The 20,711-nt window shown below is 40.9% G+C and overlaps 1 protein-coding gene across 5 annotated transcripts in view; it reads left to right on the top strand.

The window, feature by feature from the left end:
- The window catches only part of CDH11 (cadherin 11), a 246,256-nt gene that overhangs the window by 158,651 nt on the left and 66,894 nt on the right, over positions 1-20,711 (top strand). For 3 of the 5 annotated variants that reach the window (XM_069217106.1, XM_069217107.1, XM_069217108.1), the window contains one exon: positions 8,488-8,564. The exons of the other annotated variants lie outside the window; for them this stretch is intronic. The gene's annotated coding sequence lies outside the window, so the exon portion shown is untranslated. The remainder of the gene's footprint in view (positions 1-8,487; positions 8,565-20,711) is intronic. 5 annotated transcript variants of the gene reach the window in all.

Here is a 20,711-nt window from a genome sequence, read left to right as displayed (position 1 = left end):
GAATTGATGCAGTGGTTGAGGTATGCGGGTCCTAGGTCGTGGAGGGCCTTGTAAGGGTGGACGTGGAACTTGAAGTTAATTATTTTCTCAATGGGAAGCCGTTGGAGGTCTCTTAGGGGATTGGACATATGTGTGCCGTGGGGAATGTCCAGGATGAGTGTGGCAGAGGCATTTTTGATGTGCTGTAATTTCTTCAGGTTTTTCTGGGTGGTACCGGCATAGAGGGCGTTACCATAGTCGAGTCTGCTGGTAACCAGTGCATGAGTTACGGTTTTGCCGCAGTCCTTTGGGATCCATTTATAGATCTTCAATACAGAACCAATCCAAATTACTGCAGAGTTTGAGACCCAGAAAACCTGCCTCACTGAAAGTCATATTCATGGGTTTATGCTGCCCACCATGCTTTAGCTCAGCTTTGCCTTTTAATGAATGTTTTCCCTACCCTGGGCTTCGAGTCTACCGCATAATGCTATGAGCCCCAGGAGAGGGGCCACCTGGCCTAGGCCACACAGTACTGGATCATGAGCTTTGTAGCACTGCATTATGCAGCAAGTTCCAGGGCAGGTAAATGTATTCATTAAAAGGCAGGACTTTGAAAGGAGTCTATGGTGTGCTCTATTATGCCTGGCACAGTCATAATGTAGCGCAATGGGTTACAAAGTGGCACAATGTATGCATTGCATCTCTGTAAATTTGGCATGGTGATTTTGGCCTCGTTGGGCCACATAAGTGTAAAAAATGGCGCTAATGTGGTGCAAGGAGGTGCTTAAAGCAGCCCCTTAGTTTTTTCCTGGATTTTCTTTTTATGTAATTGTGCACGCAATATATCAACCTATTATTCTGCATACTGAGTATTGACTTGCCTGTAGTTGTTTGTATGACTTCAGTTTGTAAGTGGGAGAGTAAACTGGGCCATAATTGAGAGCGCTGGAGTTGAGTCTAAAATTAGTGAGAGGTTCTCACAGTGGCTGTCAGTGGGTCGCAAATGAGTGTAGAATACCTGCTCAACCAATCTTGCTTGGGCCCTCAGTGGAGGGCAGAGAGCAATGGTGCCATGTGCTAATTCCACTTGTAATTATGTGCAGAAGCGTGTGAAGGCGGTACAAAGCTCCTGCTGAAATATAGACAAGGCATATGGAAATACTATGTTCATAGGTGAATGGTTGTGTTGTGAATTGTGGAAAATGGTAAATTGAAGCAGATAGAAGAAAATATGTGCAGGAGGACACAGCGTAAAGAGGGTTCGGATAGGAAATAAATGAGGTCTGAAAGGTGTGGATTTCAGAAAGACATGGGTAGAAAAGATTGAATGTGTCTCACAGAGAGGCAACTGAGGAAAGTGGTGTGCAGAGGCCAATGGGAATTATTACGGAACTCACAAATACCACTACCCTTTCACAGGCTTCATTGATGTTTAGCTCAGACTCATATTTTCTAAATTGAAATTATTTAATTTCTAATTATTCAAAACAATGTCAATCTTCTAACCCATTTGTCTGGTACTGTTAACAAGCACTAGAGGGACTCACTTTATTTGGGTATTTAGCTTTTTAATTATGTTACTGATATCAACACTAGGTCATTTCAGCAATGCCAAAGAAGAATAATAGTCGAGTGATGTCACTTTCTGTGATGTCATATCGCATGCAATTTAGAGGGGCCTCACATCTTCCCTTTCCCCAGGGCCTCAAAAGTCCTAGGACCAGCCCTGGTCCAGCGTTACTCCTGAAAAGAAAGAAAAATACAGAGGGTCCCCACTTATTTCAGCGGGAATCAGAACCTGCAAACAAGGACTGATCCAAAGCCACAATTCAGTAAACAGTCGTTTGAACACACGGATTGTCAAATCTGTATAGCAATTTGAGGTGGAAGTAAAGCTCTACAATGGGGAGGGCAACTCAGAAAATGATGCATGAAATGAACTAGCCTGACTATTTAAGTTTAGTGATTTTTGTTATACATGCAGGAATGGGACACTGCAGTAATCTGCGACCTGGTGTAAAAAACGTTTAGCTCAACGTTAACCAACTATGTATTTTATAAATAAAACTTGAATCTATTAACGCTGCCGATGCTTTTTTTGTTATAGCCAAACAGACCAAAGTTCTGCCTTGGCCATTGCTTGCTTCTAATAGCACAATGAAGCTATAACTGGTGCAGATTTATGTACGCTCCAGTGGTGTTCAGTGGAGGAAGTTTAGTAGGTGGATCAGGAGTGATTTGCAGTTAAGCCAAACAACACTCATGCATTCCGTTCTCTGCTCGAAAGCAACACACGGGCATCTTTTCACCTCTGTGTGTGCATCGACACACACAGGTCGCCTTCGTGGCTTCACTTCCTGTGAATTTAATAAATTTCTCAACTTGCATAAGGCCAAACTAAAATTGAGCGTTCTGCTACTTACTAACATCTACTCATGTGAGTGGGGTCTCATGGGTGTACGGAGGCAGACATATTCTTTCCTAAACCCTGCATAATTCCAAGCATTCTTTCCACTAAAAGACATGTACAAAAGTGGGATATTGACAACTAACACTTCTAAAATCAGTATTTTGTGATAAATCACCCATCGTTTGAAAAAAATGGCAATGTTGATAAAGCTAACTATCTGAATATATCATGTTGTTTTTTTAGCGCTGTTGTATTATTGTAAAATCTCTAATGGCTATATATATTTACTACAGTGTATCATTTTTATGTTACATTGAGCTCACATTCATTCCTCATAAACCTAAACTAAATCACATACAGCTTAACAATAATAAAAAGGCAAATGGTGGCGTAATGTTTTTATGGGAATATTTCCATATCTCAAGAAAACTAACAGTTCATCTCCACTTAATGAATTATTCGAAGATATTTTATGAAGCCCTAGGCCTTTGCTCCTGCAATTGACAAAAATAACGTTAATATGTCTAACCGGTGGCTGTGAAGCACCAAATCATTCTGTTAGGATAGGCATACTAAAAAAATCATTGTATCTGCAGTTTTGAGTGTGCCATGCTTTTGGCAGGTATTGCTCCTTGGCTCCTTATTCCATTGGTACCTTCTTTAAATATACTAATTTCCTTTTGAGACACAGCACTTCATGGGACCTTAGAACTGGTAGTGAGATGAAGGATGATATCAGTAATTTAATGCACGTGATGAGGGCCCCCTGAGACTCCCGTACCTTACTCATTTATTAGGCCTCAGGCAGATTGGTGTTACCATGAAGGGAGGGGCCTCTTGGGCTACTGGGGCTGCAGGGTCCTATACACATCCCTGAGTGCTATATCAGGATAGTGAGCAAAACAGAGGTCACTATTCAAAACATAATCGAATACAGCCTTTAAAGAGGCACCAATCTATTGTTCTTTCGGTCAAATATACATATTGGTTTGTGTAAAATACAGCGTTTTTAATAATGGAGAGAAGCAAATATGCATTTTTAAGAATATATTGGCGTTTTGCAAAGACTCAAAATATATAACTAAATATGTTTCCTTTAACCTGTTAAGCGTAGAGTCAATGTTAAAACAATATGTAAGCTGGTGCAAATGTATTAATTAATAGCTTTTTATAACGCATTTTTTACGACAAAAGGCCACAGTTATATTTCCTGACACAATAGAAAATGTAAGAAATATTTTGTAGGTGCAAAAAGCGCACAAACTTAGGGCATGATTTAGATTTCGGCAGACGGGTTACTCTAGCACAACGGTTACGGACACCCCGTCTGCTGAAATATAAATCCCTTAGGAAATAGTAAGATGTATATTTCGGTGGATGGGATATCTGTCACCGTTATGATGGAGTAACCCGTCCCCCAACCTCTAAATCAGGCCCTTAGTTTTTGAGCTGTTTAAAGCCCCACTTTTATGGGTATCATGAAGTATGGTGCAACCCTCCTTCTATGATAGTAAAGATACAGGTATAATTGCTTCACTTCCATATTCATGCCATTATGTTTCAACATTTACATTAGTAGGGCTGTGCAAGGTTTAAAGCTCAGATATGTTGACTTATCTCAACTGTTCAACCAGCAGTCATTGCTTCAAAAGTGGTGGTGGAAACCTTTCCCACAAGTATTCGATTTTGCAGTAATTTGTTTCCTGAAAAATCAGACGTTTTGGAGTATTTTTATACATTTTCATTTTAACTTTCTTAGTTTTGTGAAGATTACAACTTTAACAGTGTTTTTAACAAAACTTTCCAACGTGTGTGGAAGTAAAGCTGGCCAGTGTAAATAAAGGTTCTGACTCAGATTTCTGAAACCTTCAAGGTAACATACAGACCAGGTTTAGCTTCAGTCTTCCCCTGTGTGGCAAAATTGTCAGGAAAGGAGAAGTTGTTTCTCTGGTTGTCCATTTTCTGTTTGTGTTCTGAGAGGTATGGTTTGACTTAGCAGAGAAGTGAGAACTGGTATGTTCCTGGCTCTGTCTTTTTAGTAGTGAATCTGTTGTCAATATGCAACCTGAAGGGTTTGCCTTTGTCAGCAAGATGGGAGTGAATCAGTCAAAGTTTGTTGTAGTGAATTTGTTGTCACTTTAAAACTAATTTTTGGTGGGAAAGGTGGAATCCTATGGAAGTAGGCCTTCAATATCTAAACATGGATGACAGACAGGCAATTCTTTAGGTGGGTGATGTTACTTCCACATGGAATCTTTAAGAAGATATGTCTTATAATTGTAAAGGGGTGAATTTCGATCAGTGGCCTATCAAGAGTGCTATGGGCCTCAGTGCAAGTTAGGAAAATGCCTCCCATCATCAGGTTTGACAAGTGATAAAACACTAGACGCTATCGGCGTACAGTGTCGCCTCACCCCATGTTCTCTGGTGCCCCGGCATCTCTTGCATTATTTATAAATTTGTTGCTGATTCAATGACCTTGCCAGTCACATGTATACCCCAAATCCCCATCCAGAGATTGGAGATCGTATGCTATAGGATAAACCCTTGTGCCTCACTTTAGCTCAATAGGATGTTTGTTAGATAGGAAAAGAAGCATGTGAGGACTTTGCCACTGAAATCCGTATGTGAAGTCAGAGTATCAAACAGGACTGGGTGGTTAATATATTGAATTTGACAAGGAGTGCTGGACAATGAGATGACAGTCTACACCACAGTTGGTGATGAGGTGGTAGATTCACCTTTGTGCCTTGGAGTCATCAGTGTACTAGAATGCTTCAACAGTGATGGATTTCACTTCTTAGGATAGAATGATTTCATCTTCATAGGATGCAACCTTGAAAGCATTGAGAAGATCAGTCCGTTTGTGCCGGATGTATATTGGAGGGTAAAGGAGGTGGGGAGACATGTGATACCTAGGTATCTTCAACTAGCTTCCATAAATGTGTGTAATTACTACTTGAAGAAGAGGTTGCTTTCATTGCTCTTATCTGTAGACTGCTGGGTCACAAGATGGGAGTTGGAATGATGCAATGCTTGATGGCCTTGAAGATGTACAGATTGTATGTATTTCTTATCCGCTATTGTAGTGTACAAGGTTTCCTTGGCGGTGGTAAAGATTTTTTAGCTAAGTGATTTCAGGACATTGATACCCCCGCAGAGCTGCATTCTTCTACACTTCTGCTTTCAGATAGTGTGTTTGATGTTCATGATCTGTTTGCTTATTGGGGTGGTAACTGCTTGGGAATTGATAGGACTGGTCTCCACAGCAACATATCCAGCTAGGTAGATTCTGATGCATGTTGCTGAGGCTGATGAGCTGGGGCTTAACCTTTGTTGGACTTCTGAGGGGGGCTGAAGCTGTGTCTCACATAGTAATTATTGGGTGAGATCATGATGAAGAGTGTCAGTGGGTGACCTACGAAGTAAGTGAACTGTGTGAAGCTAGCTATAATGTACTGGTCTCAGGTGTGTGAAGTTCAGGGAGAAGGTAAGATGGCATAAGCAAAATGCTTTGTGCTCGCTAAAGAGGGCCACAGCAAATAGCACGTGTTATAGATTATTTCCTTTGATGATGGTTAGGAGTGACGTATGTTTTCTGTTGTTCGCTGCCTGAAGCATACTGAGAAATTATTTTCCTGCTTTTAGTGGCTGTGTCCCAAAGGGAACTGAAGGTCCCATGTTATATGCTTTTGGGGTTGCTCACAGATGCCCAGATAATGGGATCAGAGATTTCAATTTTAAAGGTAGATCTAGTTGATGCAGGTTTGTAAGCGAGATTGAATTTATCTGTCTTGGACTGCAGATAATGGGATGTGGTATTAATGGAGTCACAATACTTTTTAGAAAATGTCCTTAGAGAGTTATTGTTAGATTAGATACAGCATTCTGATGGATCAATAACAACAATTATGGGCCTGTTAGGGTATGAAACAGATTTTCGTGATTATGAAAGGAACCAGTATACGTGTTCATATACTGTCTGCACTACCAAGTGCAAACAACTGCAAAGTATCTGTTGATTATCATGAAATACAATGTGTTTTCTGTTCCTTAGTTATGAGATTTTGGGACGGTTACATGAAGAAAGATTGATGGAATTCTCTGAGCAAGTATTCTGGGTGCAGGAAGATGTTTATGTGATAATCATGTGGGTATATGTGGGAGACGGCAAATGGCACTATCTTAACTCTTGTGTGAGGTACATGAGTTGTAGTCATTGGTCATTTCCAGGCCCTAACAAAACTAAGGACGAAAAACCATTGTCTTATCTACCCTTATCTACAGACGCTTGTGCAACTACTCCCTTGGAAGTTCCCTAACAAATGGGAAACTGTGAACGTCCTTAGGATATTCGTGATTGGTTGCTTCTAGTGAGGTGTTCTGGTCTGGGATTGGCTCATTGTTGTCCTTCCTGAACTGATGTTTCTAGTACTGAGCAATATTAAACTATATCTATTTCATTTGCTGGAAATGCTCCTTTTCTGAAATTAGGTTCATTATGATGAGGTATATACTGAGCAAGCAAAAATAAAACCAATTTTCCAGTTGAAGAGATTATCAGATTTGGCAAAAATTAAGAAGCAGTTTAGCAAAAACGTTCTACAATTTGAAAGAAAAATCGAAGGTAAATCCTGTCACACTTTACAGATCAAAACTATGAGCCTCGCAAAATTTGGATTAGCACATCTGCTACTGCGTAAATTCCTCAAAACCCCAAAGTCCTTCCAAATCTCTCTATTGAAATTCTGGCCAACACAGAAGAGTTTCATCTTGGATTTAGGAGTGAAACATTTTTAGGACATTTCTATTCTGAATGAATTGGGGATTATGGTCAAAGCAGAGTTAAGGGATTTTCAGTTCAGGGTTAAAATTCCTCAGTTATCCCTCAGTCCATCAATGTTATGTAGTTTTTAAGGACAAATTGCTCGGTGGTACACTGATTATTGTACAACTGAAGGCAATGCCCAGCTTCAAACCGCACCACCGAGGTTTCAAATTTCACATATTTTACAGTTATTTATTCAAGTGGGAGGATAACTGGTTGGCAAAATAATGACATTTATATCTCTGAAACCTGTAGCTCTCGGTGTGTAATTTCACAAGCATCGTCTCGAACCTTAGATAAAGTGCATTTGTTTATTTAAATTGAAAGATAGCTCAGGAATATAATCTAGTCTCGTATCAATTTCTGTAATCGTGTCTCTGGTAATATTGAAATCTGAAGTCCCATCCCTTAGAAAAAAAGCAGTTGTTTCTTTAACTGAATGATATTTCATAGTACAATGTTGTTTCTGGTATCGATGGCATATACAGTTAATGGTTTTCAATCCTACCAGCGATGCCTCAATCTTTTCATGCTCTGTAGTCTTTTCTTTAATCGCCAACGTAGCTCAGAAGTATAATCTCATTTTGTATCAGTAAAACCAACAGTTCATGTGTTCGATTCCCACAAGAGGTGCCTCAGTTCCGAGATATTGTGGAGTGGTTTACTTAAGTGTAAGGGAAGTGAAGGTATAGTCCTGTCTCTTGCATCATTGAAACCATTTACAGGTTCCAGTCTCACCTGCAGAGCCTCAATACTTTGTGCAGCTTTCTCATTATGAAACTATAGATCAATAATATAAGGTAGTACTGCTGAAAACTACTATCAGGGTTTGATAGCATTTGACCTAAATTCATCTAATTTAAGGTAATTTATTTTTCATATATTGTATGTAATCGTCTAGCTAAACTAATCTCTTACCATTTTGAAAATAACAACTTTTACAACATATTTCTCAAAGTCCAGTCCTCATTTCTAGTATATCAAAGAGAAAATGTTTGCCATTGCCAGTGCTTCTTTAACTCCTGGTGTAAATTGCTTCTCTTCTGGCCCATCATCTACAACCACATAAACAGGGGAATGTATTTACATATTTTGAAAGCATTATTTTAAGTTATTGCTGTCTATAAAGATATTTCATACACTCTGCAAGCGCGACAATGGCTATTTACTGTATAATCCTCTTGAGCCTTGCTTGTAGTCTTCAAATAACAGTTTCGGTGGTCATGCATTTTAATGTCTGAATATTCGCATTTTGTTTGGTTTTCAGCGCAACTCATATTTAGAAACAAGACATTCTGTGCCATATGCTTCTAAAGTGGATCTCCCCTGGGGCAAGACAGAAATGTAAGTCTGCACTCACAGGCATTTTTCATTTCCTAAGCCTTCTTAATGCCAGTCTCTGAAGCCTGCTGTCTGTGTCTTCAAGTACCTAATGTTGTGTTTTATCTCATTATGCTCCTTGTCTTAGTGTAGGATGTGGCAGGCAATAAATGTGTTCTTGAATAATACAAATACAAAATGAATGTGGCATAAAAGGTCCTTTGTGTGGGGGAGCAGTGAAATGACATGCTATTGTTTTTCAGCTATGGTGCTTGTCCCTTCTCATATATGTTTAATTCAGGAAAGAACTATACTTTCATAAAAGCTGCTGCCAGGTTTCTTTCTACAAGTTTGCTTCTTGTACTCAAGGGTGCGTTGTGCCTTCGGAGGATGCTTGCTGCTGGCACTTGCTCTCACCGCTACAAGAACTGTACACAAATCCAAATGGGAGTGCAGTGTAATATTTATGTTGTACTGGCCAAAATCCAGATCTGAAAGTAATAAATCGGTATGTCTTTATTCTTAGATAGTCTACAATATATTATTGCCCTATAGCCCACTACTGAGAGCTGTACTGGCTGTTAAAAGTCTGGAGTCTTAGTTAAAAGCTCAAGCTGCAAGAGAGGGCCTAAAACGATGGAGAGGGTCCTTAAAGACCAGTATAGACTGAGGCAGAACCACTATAAGGCTATTAGAACATTCCACCAATGAAAGTAGATTTTTTTTTTTATTAAAACAAGTGGAACAGAAAGACAATTATTGAAATGCTATACCTGCCATTATTAGCTGTGAGCCACTCCACTGTCTTCAGAGGAGCTCTCAACTTTGCAAAGTTCTAGTATATAAATACTTTGCGATTAATCTAGATCTAACACTATTCTTTTGTGAGTATCAACCCACAACTGAACTATTTTTTCCCTATCATTATATTTCCCTTCTTAATATCTGCATTTAACTCACTGTAGCTCGGTAGGTGTGCCAGTCTGGACATCTCCTTTTCAAACTCTGTCATGAACATTTTTAAAGTTGTACTGGGATTTCACCAGGAATGTCCTGGTTCCTCTGTAAGACATATTTAGCCCACTTCAAAGAGGCAAGTTGTCTGGTAGAAGCGTTGTTATGCTATTATTCATGTCCTTGCAAACTCTTCAGCATCCTATGGTATATCTATGATGGAGCTGTTAATGTCTACAGACTGCTATCAGACCCAGAAGTGGAGCTTGTCAAACCACAGAAAATTATTCACTTTCACCCATCTATCATCATTTGCAAATCTATATTCTTTGATTAATTGCTCCACAATGGATGCCCAAAAATATTATTTCCAAGCTAGGTGTTCAAAAATGTTGTTTGCCACTCCTTTGGTGGCTATCCTACAAAGATCCTCATTTTGAGTGGCCCAGTTTATTGCACTATGTGTGATAACTGCTATTACCTCATATGTCATAATTAGGAGTTTTGTGGTAAATATCAGCAGAACAAACCCACTGATATTCATAGAGGGAAAAAACAGGGTAGTTACTGGAACATGCAGATTTTCGAGCATTAAGTAATAACCCTCACATGTTTCCCGAAATTGGGTGGTATCTATTGCACCCGATAAATTCCAACTCAGCAGAGTTAGTTTTTATCAAGTGTGACAAATATTGCACCAATTAATGGTTGATTTAACCATACTGGTATAAATTGATAAAAACTGGTATGACCAGTTTCCAGCACACTGGAGCCATGCTTCACCATCGGAAATGAAAAAAGGAGTAATGAGGTCAGTTTCTGCTCCACATAGTGCTGATATTTGATATTACAAAGATCCTTAGGGCTTGCCGACCATCCTAATTATTCCACTTCCAAAAACTGCAAAAATTAACTTAGTCACAAAAAAGTGGAACATGAATGTCACCTCGGAAGAAGGGACACGCTATTCACAGAAGATGCAAGAGCTTGGTACTCACCAGATGCTACCGGGCCATCTTCATGGAAGCCAGCCATGTTTAGCAATTAAGGCCACTCCTGTGCTTGAGCAACTCAAGTCAACCACAACACAGTAGAGAACCTGCACTGGGCATGTCCCATTACTGAAAGCAGTGATGAATCCATAACGACTGGTGATTAACCCGTGCAGTGTTCCCGAACCATGCATGTGCTGGCAGGGTGAACAACAAATATGTGTTAAAAATTCACCTTATCCACTAAAGGCCTTCAAAATTAAATGATCTCTACCCAGTTATGAAAGTCAATCTAACCAATTTTTCGTTGTGCAGGGCTCCCCAAAAATTTAAAGTTTCACAAAAAAAAAAAAAAAAAAGAATAAACCCGTAGTGAGATCCCCCACAAAATTAAAAAAAAATAAGCTGAGACAACTGCGGTTGTACTACTACGTCAATATCATAAAACATACCTTCTTTGAGGTGGGAATAACAATATGTTTTATCTATTTCAAAAATTTCAAGCAAGGGACTTTTTTCTGATCCGCTCCTTCCCTTAGGTGACATTTAAAATCAGCTAGAAAGATGTGTGTAACCTGAGCAGCAAAAGCACACTCAATCACCAAGCACTATGATATTCAATAACCGAAAGGGACAGTTTATTTTCCCCACAGTCACTGTGCTACCACACCCGTTCATAGACACATGAGCAGATGTTTGCCAGGTCTTGGCACCCCAACTTATTTTAGAGCACCAGAATTTAAATTGGGTGCTTTCATTCATGACTGCACTGACACTAATTCATGAGTGCAAGCACTTGCTCATTTTACCTGAAATACCTGCTGCTCCTGCAAAAGCATTATTAATTGCGAGTAAACAGAGGGAGTAAGGTGCCACAGTCACACAAGACCTCTGCTGTGCCACGTCACACCACTGAAGAGGGAGAGTCATTAGCTTGCCTCAGGATTGGCTGATTTGTGCTGGGACAGGCTAACCAGCCCTCTCCTTCCTCTGCATCTAACATTGAGTATCTCAGTGAATGTGATTGCATCTGACTGATCTGACATTTTCAAGACTATATTTAGAGTTAAATTTAAAGAACCAACCAAACGAAATAGGAGCTTTCCCGATGATCATAAGCAGGAAGGCAAACTGTTCAGTCGTGTTTTTTCATTGAAGTTTGGGATACTGATGGCTTAAACTATTCCATTATTAATTCAGGACCACAAGTACCATAATTCGAAGGAAGAAAAGCAGCTGGAGAGCTACGTGGAAAGGCTCTGGGTTCATCAGTTTCTTTGTAGAAGTGGAACACCTTTTGGAAACAAACGGCAAAATTCAGTGCATGCGCGGTTGCTTCCATATTGCTTTGTAAACCTAGTTGGGGAGCGCTGAAGTAATATACTCTGCAGAATGCTGACATAGTGGCTATGTCAGGGAAAGGAAGGAAAAATTAGCAGTGGCACCAGAAGTGGGCAACATCCACAGAAGGTGGCACAATTGATGACCTATTAATGAAATCTTCAGGCCCCAGCACCTGTTTCTTGCAAACGTAACACTGGTCCCATTGAAGACTGTCTGTAAAGTGATACATGCGGTGTCTAACAGAAGGCCATATACTTAAAGAGGAAATTATATGTAAATCATGCCATATTGAAAGTCAATAAACCAATACATATTTGTTATCAGTCTCTACAGCTCTTCGGGTTCACACAAATAATATGGCCTGTAGAGACCAATAGAGCTGAATTATTTCAAATCCTAATATTTTCAGATCCATAATTTGTCTTTGGCTGTTCCTTGTATCACACCCATGGTAACATTTAAAGAGCACATCAGAGATGGTATATACACTTGCTTGAAGCAATATTAAATAATGACAATATTCACAAGGACTAGAATGAAAGTTACCTCCTGCTTTATATTCAAAGATAACTATATGAATAATGTTATACATGAATTATATTGTGTATTATGATCATGTGTAAAATGTGCTTGTCATCAGAAGTGATCCCCTATGAAATAAGCAGCACTTAATTACTTACAGGTACCTCAGTGACCACTTATATATAAATTGTTGGACCTGGCCCTTTTTGCAGGGTCATCCCCAAACGTTTTCCCTTCCTTCCTCCTATTTTGGCTTTAGGACTCTGGGCCCTTTACCACTGCTAACCAGTGCTAAAGTGCAGAGGACAAATGCTACCAGTGGGCCTACAGCAGTCATTGTGCCACCCACATGAGTAGCCCTGCAAACATGTCTCAAACCTGTCAGTGCAGTGTCTGTGTGTGCAGTTTTAAACTGCCAGTTTGGCTAGGCAAGTGTACCCACTTGCCATGCCCAAACCTTCCCTTTTACTACATGTAAATCACCCCTAATGTAGGCCCTAGGTTGCCCCATGGGTAGGGTGCAGTCTATTTAAAAGGTAGGACATGTACTGTTGTGTTTTACATGTCTCGATAATGAAATACTGCCAAATTTGTTTTTCACTATTGCAAGGCCTATCTCTCCCATAGGTTAACATAGGATTGCCTTTAAATAAGTTTTAAGTGCAGTTTCCAATTGCAAGCATATAGAGATGTGGTGTTTGGGGTCTCTGAACTCACAGTGTAAAAATACATATTTTGGTAAAGTTGTTTTTTAGATTGTCTGTTTCAAAATGCCACTTTTAGAAAGTAGGCATTTTCTTGCTTATCTATTCTGTGCCTCTGCATGGCTGCAGAATACACACCTGGATCAGACTGACAGTTGGGCTGTTTTGTGAATTCAACCTAGAAAGTGACACAAAGGGAGCTGTGGTGTATCCTGCATGTCCTGATGAGTTTTCCTGGGCTCGAGAGGGAGGGAGTAGCTGACAGCTGCACTTAAAAGGGCTGTGCCTGCCCTCACACAGTACAGACTCCGACCCTCTGGTGTGTGTCTGGGTCAAGGAAGAGGCAGGGTCTTGGTCACTACAAAGACTTTCCTTTGACGTTTGCCTACTTCAAAGGCAGAAATTAGTATAAGTTATTGTTGTTCGCCCGTTATTGTCGACGATTACCAAGAACATCACGTTGAGGAAGTTGACTGGGTACAGTGTGTCCGTATGTGGCTGATCAGTCTGATGCAGGCTTGGAAAGCTATGCCACAAGTCAGGCACAAGTGGTCTGCTGGGTTGGTTGGCAAAGAGTTGGCAATGGAATTGCGCAGCTCATGCTTCTTCTGTACCTCTGGAGTCCTGCTCTGCTCGTAGGAGTTAGCGCCTTTGCTGATGCAGCTTCGTCAGGTGGGTCAGTCTTGCACTAGTGTTTCCCAGGAGTCCGGGTCAATGCCAAAGCTCTACAGAGAGAGTTTCAGCGTGTCCTTGAAGTGCATTTTCTGCCCACTTTGTGTGTGTTTGCCTTCCGACAGTTCACAGTAGAACAGTCTCTTGGGGAGGCGTATGTCTGGCACATGTACAAAGTGGCCTGCTCACCTAACTTGGGCTCTCCTTAGCAGGGTGTAGATACAGCTTTTTGGGATAGCGCTCATACACAGTTGATGTCTCACAGGCATACAGTAGCGTGGGAAGTACCACTCCTTTATACATCTTCAGCTTCGTGGACAGATTGATACCTCTCCTCTCCCACAATGACTCCCGCAGCTGTCCACATGCAGAGCTTGTCTTGGTGATGAGTGTGTCTACCTCATCGTCAATGTTCACAGATCTGGAGAGTGTGCTGATTATAAGTTTTGGACTGCTGACACCCACAACTTCAGATTACTTCTGGATCAAGAGGAACCACTGCCAAAAAGAAGAGCTTGATGCTTGAGAAGGACCTGCCACTTTGCCTGTTGTTTTGCTGTGCTGGCCTTCTGCTGCTGCTTCTGCCATAAGAGGGAAACATTGGACTGAAATCCTGCTTGTGACGTTTCTCCAAGGGCTTGGAATGAGTGTACCTCCTGTTAAGGAATCTCAAGGACATCAAAGACTTCACCAGCCAGCACTTGGGCCCTTGGAAGTGAGTTCTGGTTAGAAACAAGGACTCCCAGGCACACCAGCTCCCGACGACGCCAGAACCGGTGCCACTGCACAACTCCGTACCACTACCATGGTTCCCTCTGGAGTGCGATGACCCTGACAACCGCAGCTGCAACCCCGCTGAAGTCTTGCAACTTTGTGAGTCCCGAGTGCCGTGTCATTGACGTTTGTGACACCGACACCACCACAGCGCCTAGAGCCCTGTGGAATGACTGCAACCCTGAGAGGTCGTCCATCTCATCTTGACCCTCCGAATCCATCAACCCTTCTGGATTATCAGGAACCTAGGAAAAAGAAACAAGCATTTGCAATGCAATAGGTCTCGCGTTTGCTCGAGGTAGACCTATTAGAGTTGTAAATTCCTAACTAGACTTTTCTTGCCACACAAACTGAAAATAAAAAGTAAAGCAGTTGGCATAAGCGAGTCGATTCAAAGCGCCGCAATGAGCGCGAAGAGAGACAAAAAGAAAAAGAAGTTTGCACACAGTCAAAGTTAATGAAAATAGTGCAATTATCGATGTGACAGGGTCGATGGGCAAGGCGGTAACAAAGCCGCCCTAAGGAGGGACAAACGTAGTGCAGTTACCAACGAAAACAAAGGATTTTTGAAAGGCAAGCCCATGAATGAGTGATAGTGATGGGCGTGCAGAGGGCATGGTTAAAAGTCCAGCTACATACCAACACATCAGAAAATCAGCGCTTGCGAGCTGCTTTGCTCGACCCAAAAAGGGGATTTACCCTAGTGACCCTACTATACCTGGGTAAAACTAGAACATTTATAGAAAATATGGTACAATAGTAGGGAATAATCTCATCATCTGTACACCAGTGAAACCCTAAATCAGTCACTGTAAGAACAATCAATTTCTACAATTCATTTATCATATTTGATCAAACGATATAATAGCCTAGGTTAAAGAAAATTGAACATATCAAAGACACTTCCAGACAAAACTATATACCATAAAAAACATGTAAGACAAAAATATATGCATAAACAAGCACACAAACTTATTATTGAACCATTTCATTTCATCAAAGATGTACTCCAATCATCCTTTTGTATTCAAATAATTGTGGTTATGATCTCTAATTTATATACCAATCCGTAAAGGAGATGGCTGCAACATGGTCACATCAAACAAGTGCTATTGTCCATTTATTTTTTTAGAGAATGTGTTCCAAGGCCACTCTTTGTAGGTATTGTTTAATAATTCTGACAACCTCTCATACGAAGAAAAAGTTTATGCATATCGGCCCCTTATAATTACGAGCCTCTTCAAGACTGTGGGAGAAAGAAGTACCTAATAAACAAACAAAGATTAATTATAAAGTGAAGCATGATCTTAAATGGTTCAAAAAGCTTAAAAAACATTTTTGTGTTGCAGCGAACACAACCTCATAGTCCCCCATATATAACTCATGCTGAAAAACATAGGAGTCACTGAGCCTGAAATACCAGTCGATGATCAAGAAAGTTAAACCCAAAATGTGGACAGCTTATTGGTCTAGCAGGGTGCGTCCAGAACAGGAAAAAGACCAAAGAACCAAAGCGCGAGTCTGTAGACAATCATTACCTATTAAAGCCGGGATGTTCCATAAATACCACATGTCGGAATGTATAGTATTCAATTAGATACGTTCTAAAGTCCTATAACCAAAATTCCAAATATATTTACACCAATTAGACCAGACCCAAAAATAAATATAAAAAAGGCCAACAAAATCGGTCTGTCACTTACTTTGCTCTGGTGCCTTAATTCAGTCAAGGAATAGAATGTCCTTCCAAATATAATCCTGTCACAACTCATAGAGTCACTCAAAACCTTCTCAAATGTTCTGCTTGGGAAGTCAAAATTCATAGAACCATACTATAGCAAAAACGAGCGCCACTCATTTATGTATCTGGCTGTGCTCAATATCAAGGGCTCTCGTCAGTTACCACCAGCGTCAAAGAAGCCAATCCGGGACTTGCCGTCAACAGAGGAAGGACAAACCTAATAAAATGTCCTCCTCATGTTCAATGAAAAAGAACCTACAGAAAGGGAGCGTGAGTGGCGGCCTTCTTGAATGGAGCTGTGCTTGATGGGCTCGCCTCGAAATCAGCTACCCATAGCAACATTCGCACTTGCTGCGGCCAAGTCATCAGACAAGGGGAAAGGGTAGATATTGAGAAAGCGTTCTTCACGTGCGCAAGTGCTCAGCAAAAAAAGGAGAGAGAAAAAAATGGGAAAAACAGGGAAAAACAGAGAAAAAACGGGAAAGGGAAAGGGAAAAACACTCATAAAAGTGGTGCCCATCTTAAGATATAACTAAATTTAATAACGATGCCTCACACCGACGTTGCATCTCCTCCCCTGCTCTGCAGTAAGGAACAGACGCCGCACAGGATCCAGCGATGCCTCACCTCCTGGACTCCATGCACCGGCTTGTTTTCTTTGTTATCAAAGGTACTCTACCTGGTGACTGGCTTCACCCTTACCGTGAGTGGCGTCAGACTGTTGGGAAAGACTCCGTCAACAACGTTGTGATAGCCCCAGTTGGAGCTATTGTGTCTTTAAGGGTTTTTATTGGGATTTAACTTTCAAAAATTCATATCTTTACTGGTGTATGTTGAAGTTTTGTCATTTTGGTCTTGTTTAGTTTAGATAAATATTGGCTATTTTTCTAAACTGGTGTGGAGTTTTTTTGTGGCACCTTCACTGTGTTACTGTGTGTGTTTTTACAAATACTTTATGCATTGCCTCTGAGTTAAGCTTGACTGTGTGGAGAAGTGTGGCTCAATGGTTAGAGCGGCAGACCCTGAAGCAGAGATCTGGCTCAAGAACAGGGTTCAAGTCCCGCTTCAGCAGGTCTTGGGCTCAATTCTCCTTGACCAGATAATTCTCGCCTCAGTGCCTTACTCTAATTCATGGGTCCCACTCTGCAACTCTGGGCAATAGCTTGCTTAATCTCCACAACGGCCCCAACAGCGCTTGGATGCCTGGCTTCACCCTGGGGGTGCCCAGGAGTGGGTACCTCACAGGGAGAAGCCAGGAGGGGTTCCATAGTGGTATGAGTACAGCGCCTTGAGACCCTAACTGGTGAGTAGTGTGCTATACAAGTGCAAATTTACAATTTACTGCTCGTGCCAAGATACCAAGGAGGTGAGCAGGGTTTTTTCTGAGATGTGTATCTCCCTTGAGGGTCCCTCTACTTGGACAGGATGCAAACTGACTGACAAGCAGAGACCCCATTCCTAACAATAATCTTTTACCAGTTTGGAGTCATCATATTACTCATGACTTTACTTACCTTGCCCCCAACAGGTGAAAATGGCAAACAGCATGCATTTAAATGACAAAATACCAGTCAATTGAAACATTTTGATGGATTCAAAGTTTTGACAAAAGAGAACCTAAAAACCACAGGCACAAAAAATTGCAATATGTTTATGCCTTGACCTCTATGGAGCTTGCATTATTAATGGGAAACAAATGCTATTGTAACTTCTTCAAGAGGCTTTGGATCAGCATCCTTCGACCAGTTGCTGCTTTTGTTGCAGGCCTTTTAGCTACTGGCTCCAAACATTGCCTATCAGATACTGGATCGGTTGGAGCTGCCCAAGAAGCATTTTAGTCTCATTATTCTAATATTGACTGTTTGAGTGTCTTTCCGCCTCCATTAGAGCACATGAAAGATTATTTTGCATCTGAAATTGCCAACGAACAGCCCGGTAGCATTGAGGAGTTAGTACTAACGATAGCATTCGAAACATGGGTGCTAAGAAAATAAAGGAATCTTTTTTTTCTCTCTAGCATTTCTGAGATGCTGGTTTCAGTGCTTGCTTCATTTAACTGCCGGGAAAATAAGAAATGGCAATGTTAATTTGTTTGACGTTTGTACGGAGTGAGGATGCCCAGTCTGCACACCATACAAGTGGCAAATGTTTTACTTTGCCAAATGTTATTATATGTTCTGCTCTGACCCCCTTTATAGGCTACTCATCTTTTACAAAGTAATGTGCCACATACATATGTATTATCATTTTTAGTGAGTTTCTGTAGAGGACTGAAATGTAATGTAATAATACTTAAATACCCAGGTAAGCACCTGGGGTGGGGAAAAATATTTTTAGGATAAAGAATCCTGCATCCCTGAGTCTTAACTGCATTTACACACAAGTACCCTACAATCTCTTAGTCCGAGGCAATAACCTGGACGAACTCAAGCCCTCAAAAAAAGAAACCCAAAGGGTTTTTTGAGGATCCTCACACATCCAATTGGTGTCATAATGGTCCCCATAAACCAGGATGGCCCTCACCATGTTCCAGGGAGCATTTTGGAAATTTCTTCCAGTGGGGTTTAAAAGTGTAGATAACAGTACCTAAAGTTTCCTTTTATTGTGGGTGGTTCGGTACTGCTAAAATTTGGAAGACGGGTGTTTAAGGAGTCTGCGACCCCGATTTTTTCAACTTCTTTCAGTTCTTCTTGTTAGGCCACATCAGGTCCCAGGCTTTCATCAGGACTAAGGGCCCAATTTATATTTAGTAGGCAGAGTAATTGTCACTGGCCGGGGAGCAGGACTTAATGACCATCAGGCTGAGACAACTCTGTGCATGAATTTTAGAGATGACCGCCACAACTGTGGTTATTTCTAAAGCAATGGCAGGAGCTGCCATCATGGCTGTTCCTATCAATGCTATTTACAGATTGGTGCAGGGCTCTATCAACATGATGGAGCCCTGCACCAAATGTTTTTCTTTTTTACTTTCAAAAAGAAAATCCCAAAGCGGGAAAAGAAAAAAGAAAATGTTTTCCTAACCATGGGAGTCCTCTCCCATGGACAGGGGAGCATGTAGCATTTTATAACGCCCTTTACCAGTAGGGTTTTCCTGGTGGTGACAGGCAGTGAAACTGACCTCTATTCCACCTATCTAAATTAAGTGGGTGGAATTAGAGATCTGCCTCTGATGGCCCTTACTCCTCAGTGCCACCAGAGTGGTTTATTCAAGGCAGAGACAGAGTAGTCCCTGCCATGATTCAACCAATGGTCTGCCTCTGAATCAGACTCGTGGGCCATTATCTTGGCTATATGTATTCTATACCCTCTGTTGTGTCCAAGTATAAATACTGTCAAGCTATAAATTAGGCCCTAAATTTGCAGTGCCCTGCTCTCAAATTTTGGTGTGTTATTCTGGTTGTTGTTCTAACTTTGCACTTCAAGGTCTTATTCACACTGTGGACAACACATAACATGCAATGCAATAATTCTAGAAATAAGCTTACATGCTTGCTTCCTGGTTGGAGGTCATATATTCATGCCTTTTATCATCACATTCATTGAGGATACAAAAAACAAGGGAGATGAGTTCATTATTTGATGCATTTTCAGTACAGGTTTTAGTCACATGAATAGTGGAGACACTGCATGCATAGGAACACACTTTCAAGCTTAGAAATAGCATAGTGATTCTTGTAGTGAAGCTTAGTACAGATATCACATTCTTGTGAATATATTGAGAAATGTTCTACAAACTCCATAAAATAACTGCACTTGTGAGAGGTGAGAAAGCACATTAGTATGAGCACACTATTTCTCAATTTCCTTACCCTCAGCAGTTCTATTTACTCATCATACAGACAGGAAGGGGCGTGTCTCTGTAATAAAAAAAATTCACATCAAGTATACTATGCTGCTGGTTATACCTAGTTTTCTGCTGCATTGCCCGTGCTGGTGCTTTCTATTCATTGTTCTCTTTATTCTAAAGCATTTCTCCTGCTATGTATCTCCTGTCAAGTGTTGTTGGAGACAAGGCTGCACTCTCCAGCATGTGTCACTTTGTGCATCACACTTGGTGGTCAGGTGGTTGGGAGGGATCATGGGAGTTGTGGTTTTGTTTCCTCCCATCCCAGTGTCTCATTCTCCCACTTTTGATGGGCTGATTGTGTTCATTGTTGAGGTTGTATCTCTTGGAGGGGTGCCCAATCTGCTTTTTGATGTGGTTTCTGAGTATTCCATTAATTTCCCATGCATTATTATCTTACCTTATCAATCCCCTACAAACAGTTTGGATGGGGCACATTGTTTATACTGCTTATTACTGGTGTGTTTATTGAGACATTACACCTTCATCCTTATACTACCTCCCCCCCTTTCTCATTCAAATGTTTTTCTTTCACTCTCACCCTTCCATCTTATACTTTGTCTTTCTTATCCACTCCCTTTTTCTCACTCTCACAACTTGATAAATCCTACCTGCACCCAC

Source organism: Pleurodeles waltl, chromosome 12, assembly GCF_031143425.1.
Source record: "Pleurodeles waltl isolate 20211129_DDA chromosome 12, aPleWal1.hap1.20221129, whole genome shotgun sequence".
Lineage (NCBI taxonomy): Eukaryota > Metazoa > Chordata > Amphibia > Caudata > Salamandridae > Pleurodeles > Pleurodeles waltl.
This window is presented reverse-complemented; position numbering and strand designations above follow the sequence as displayed.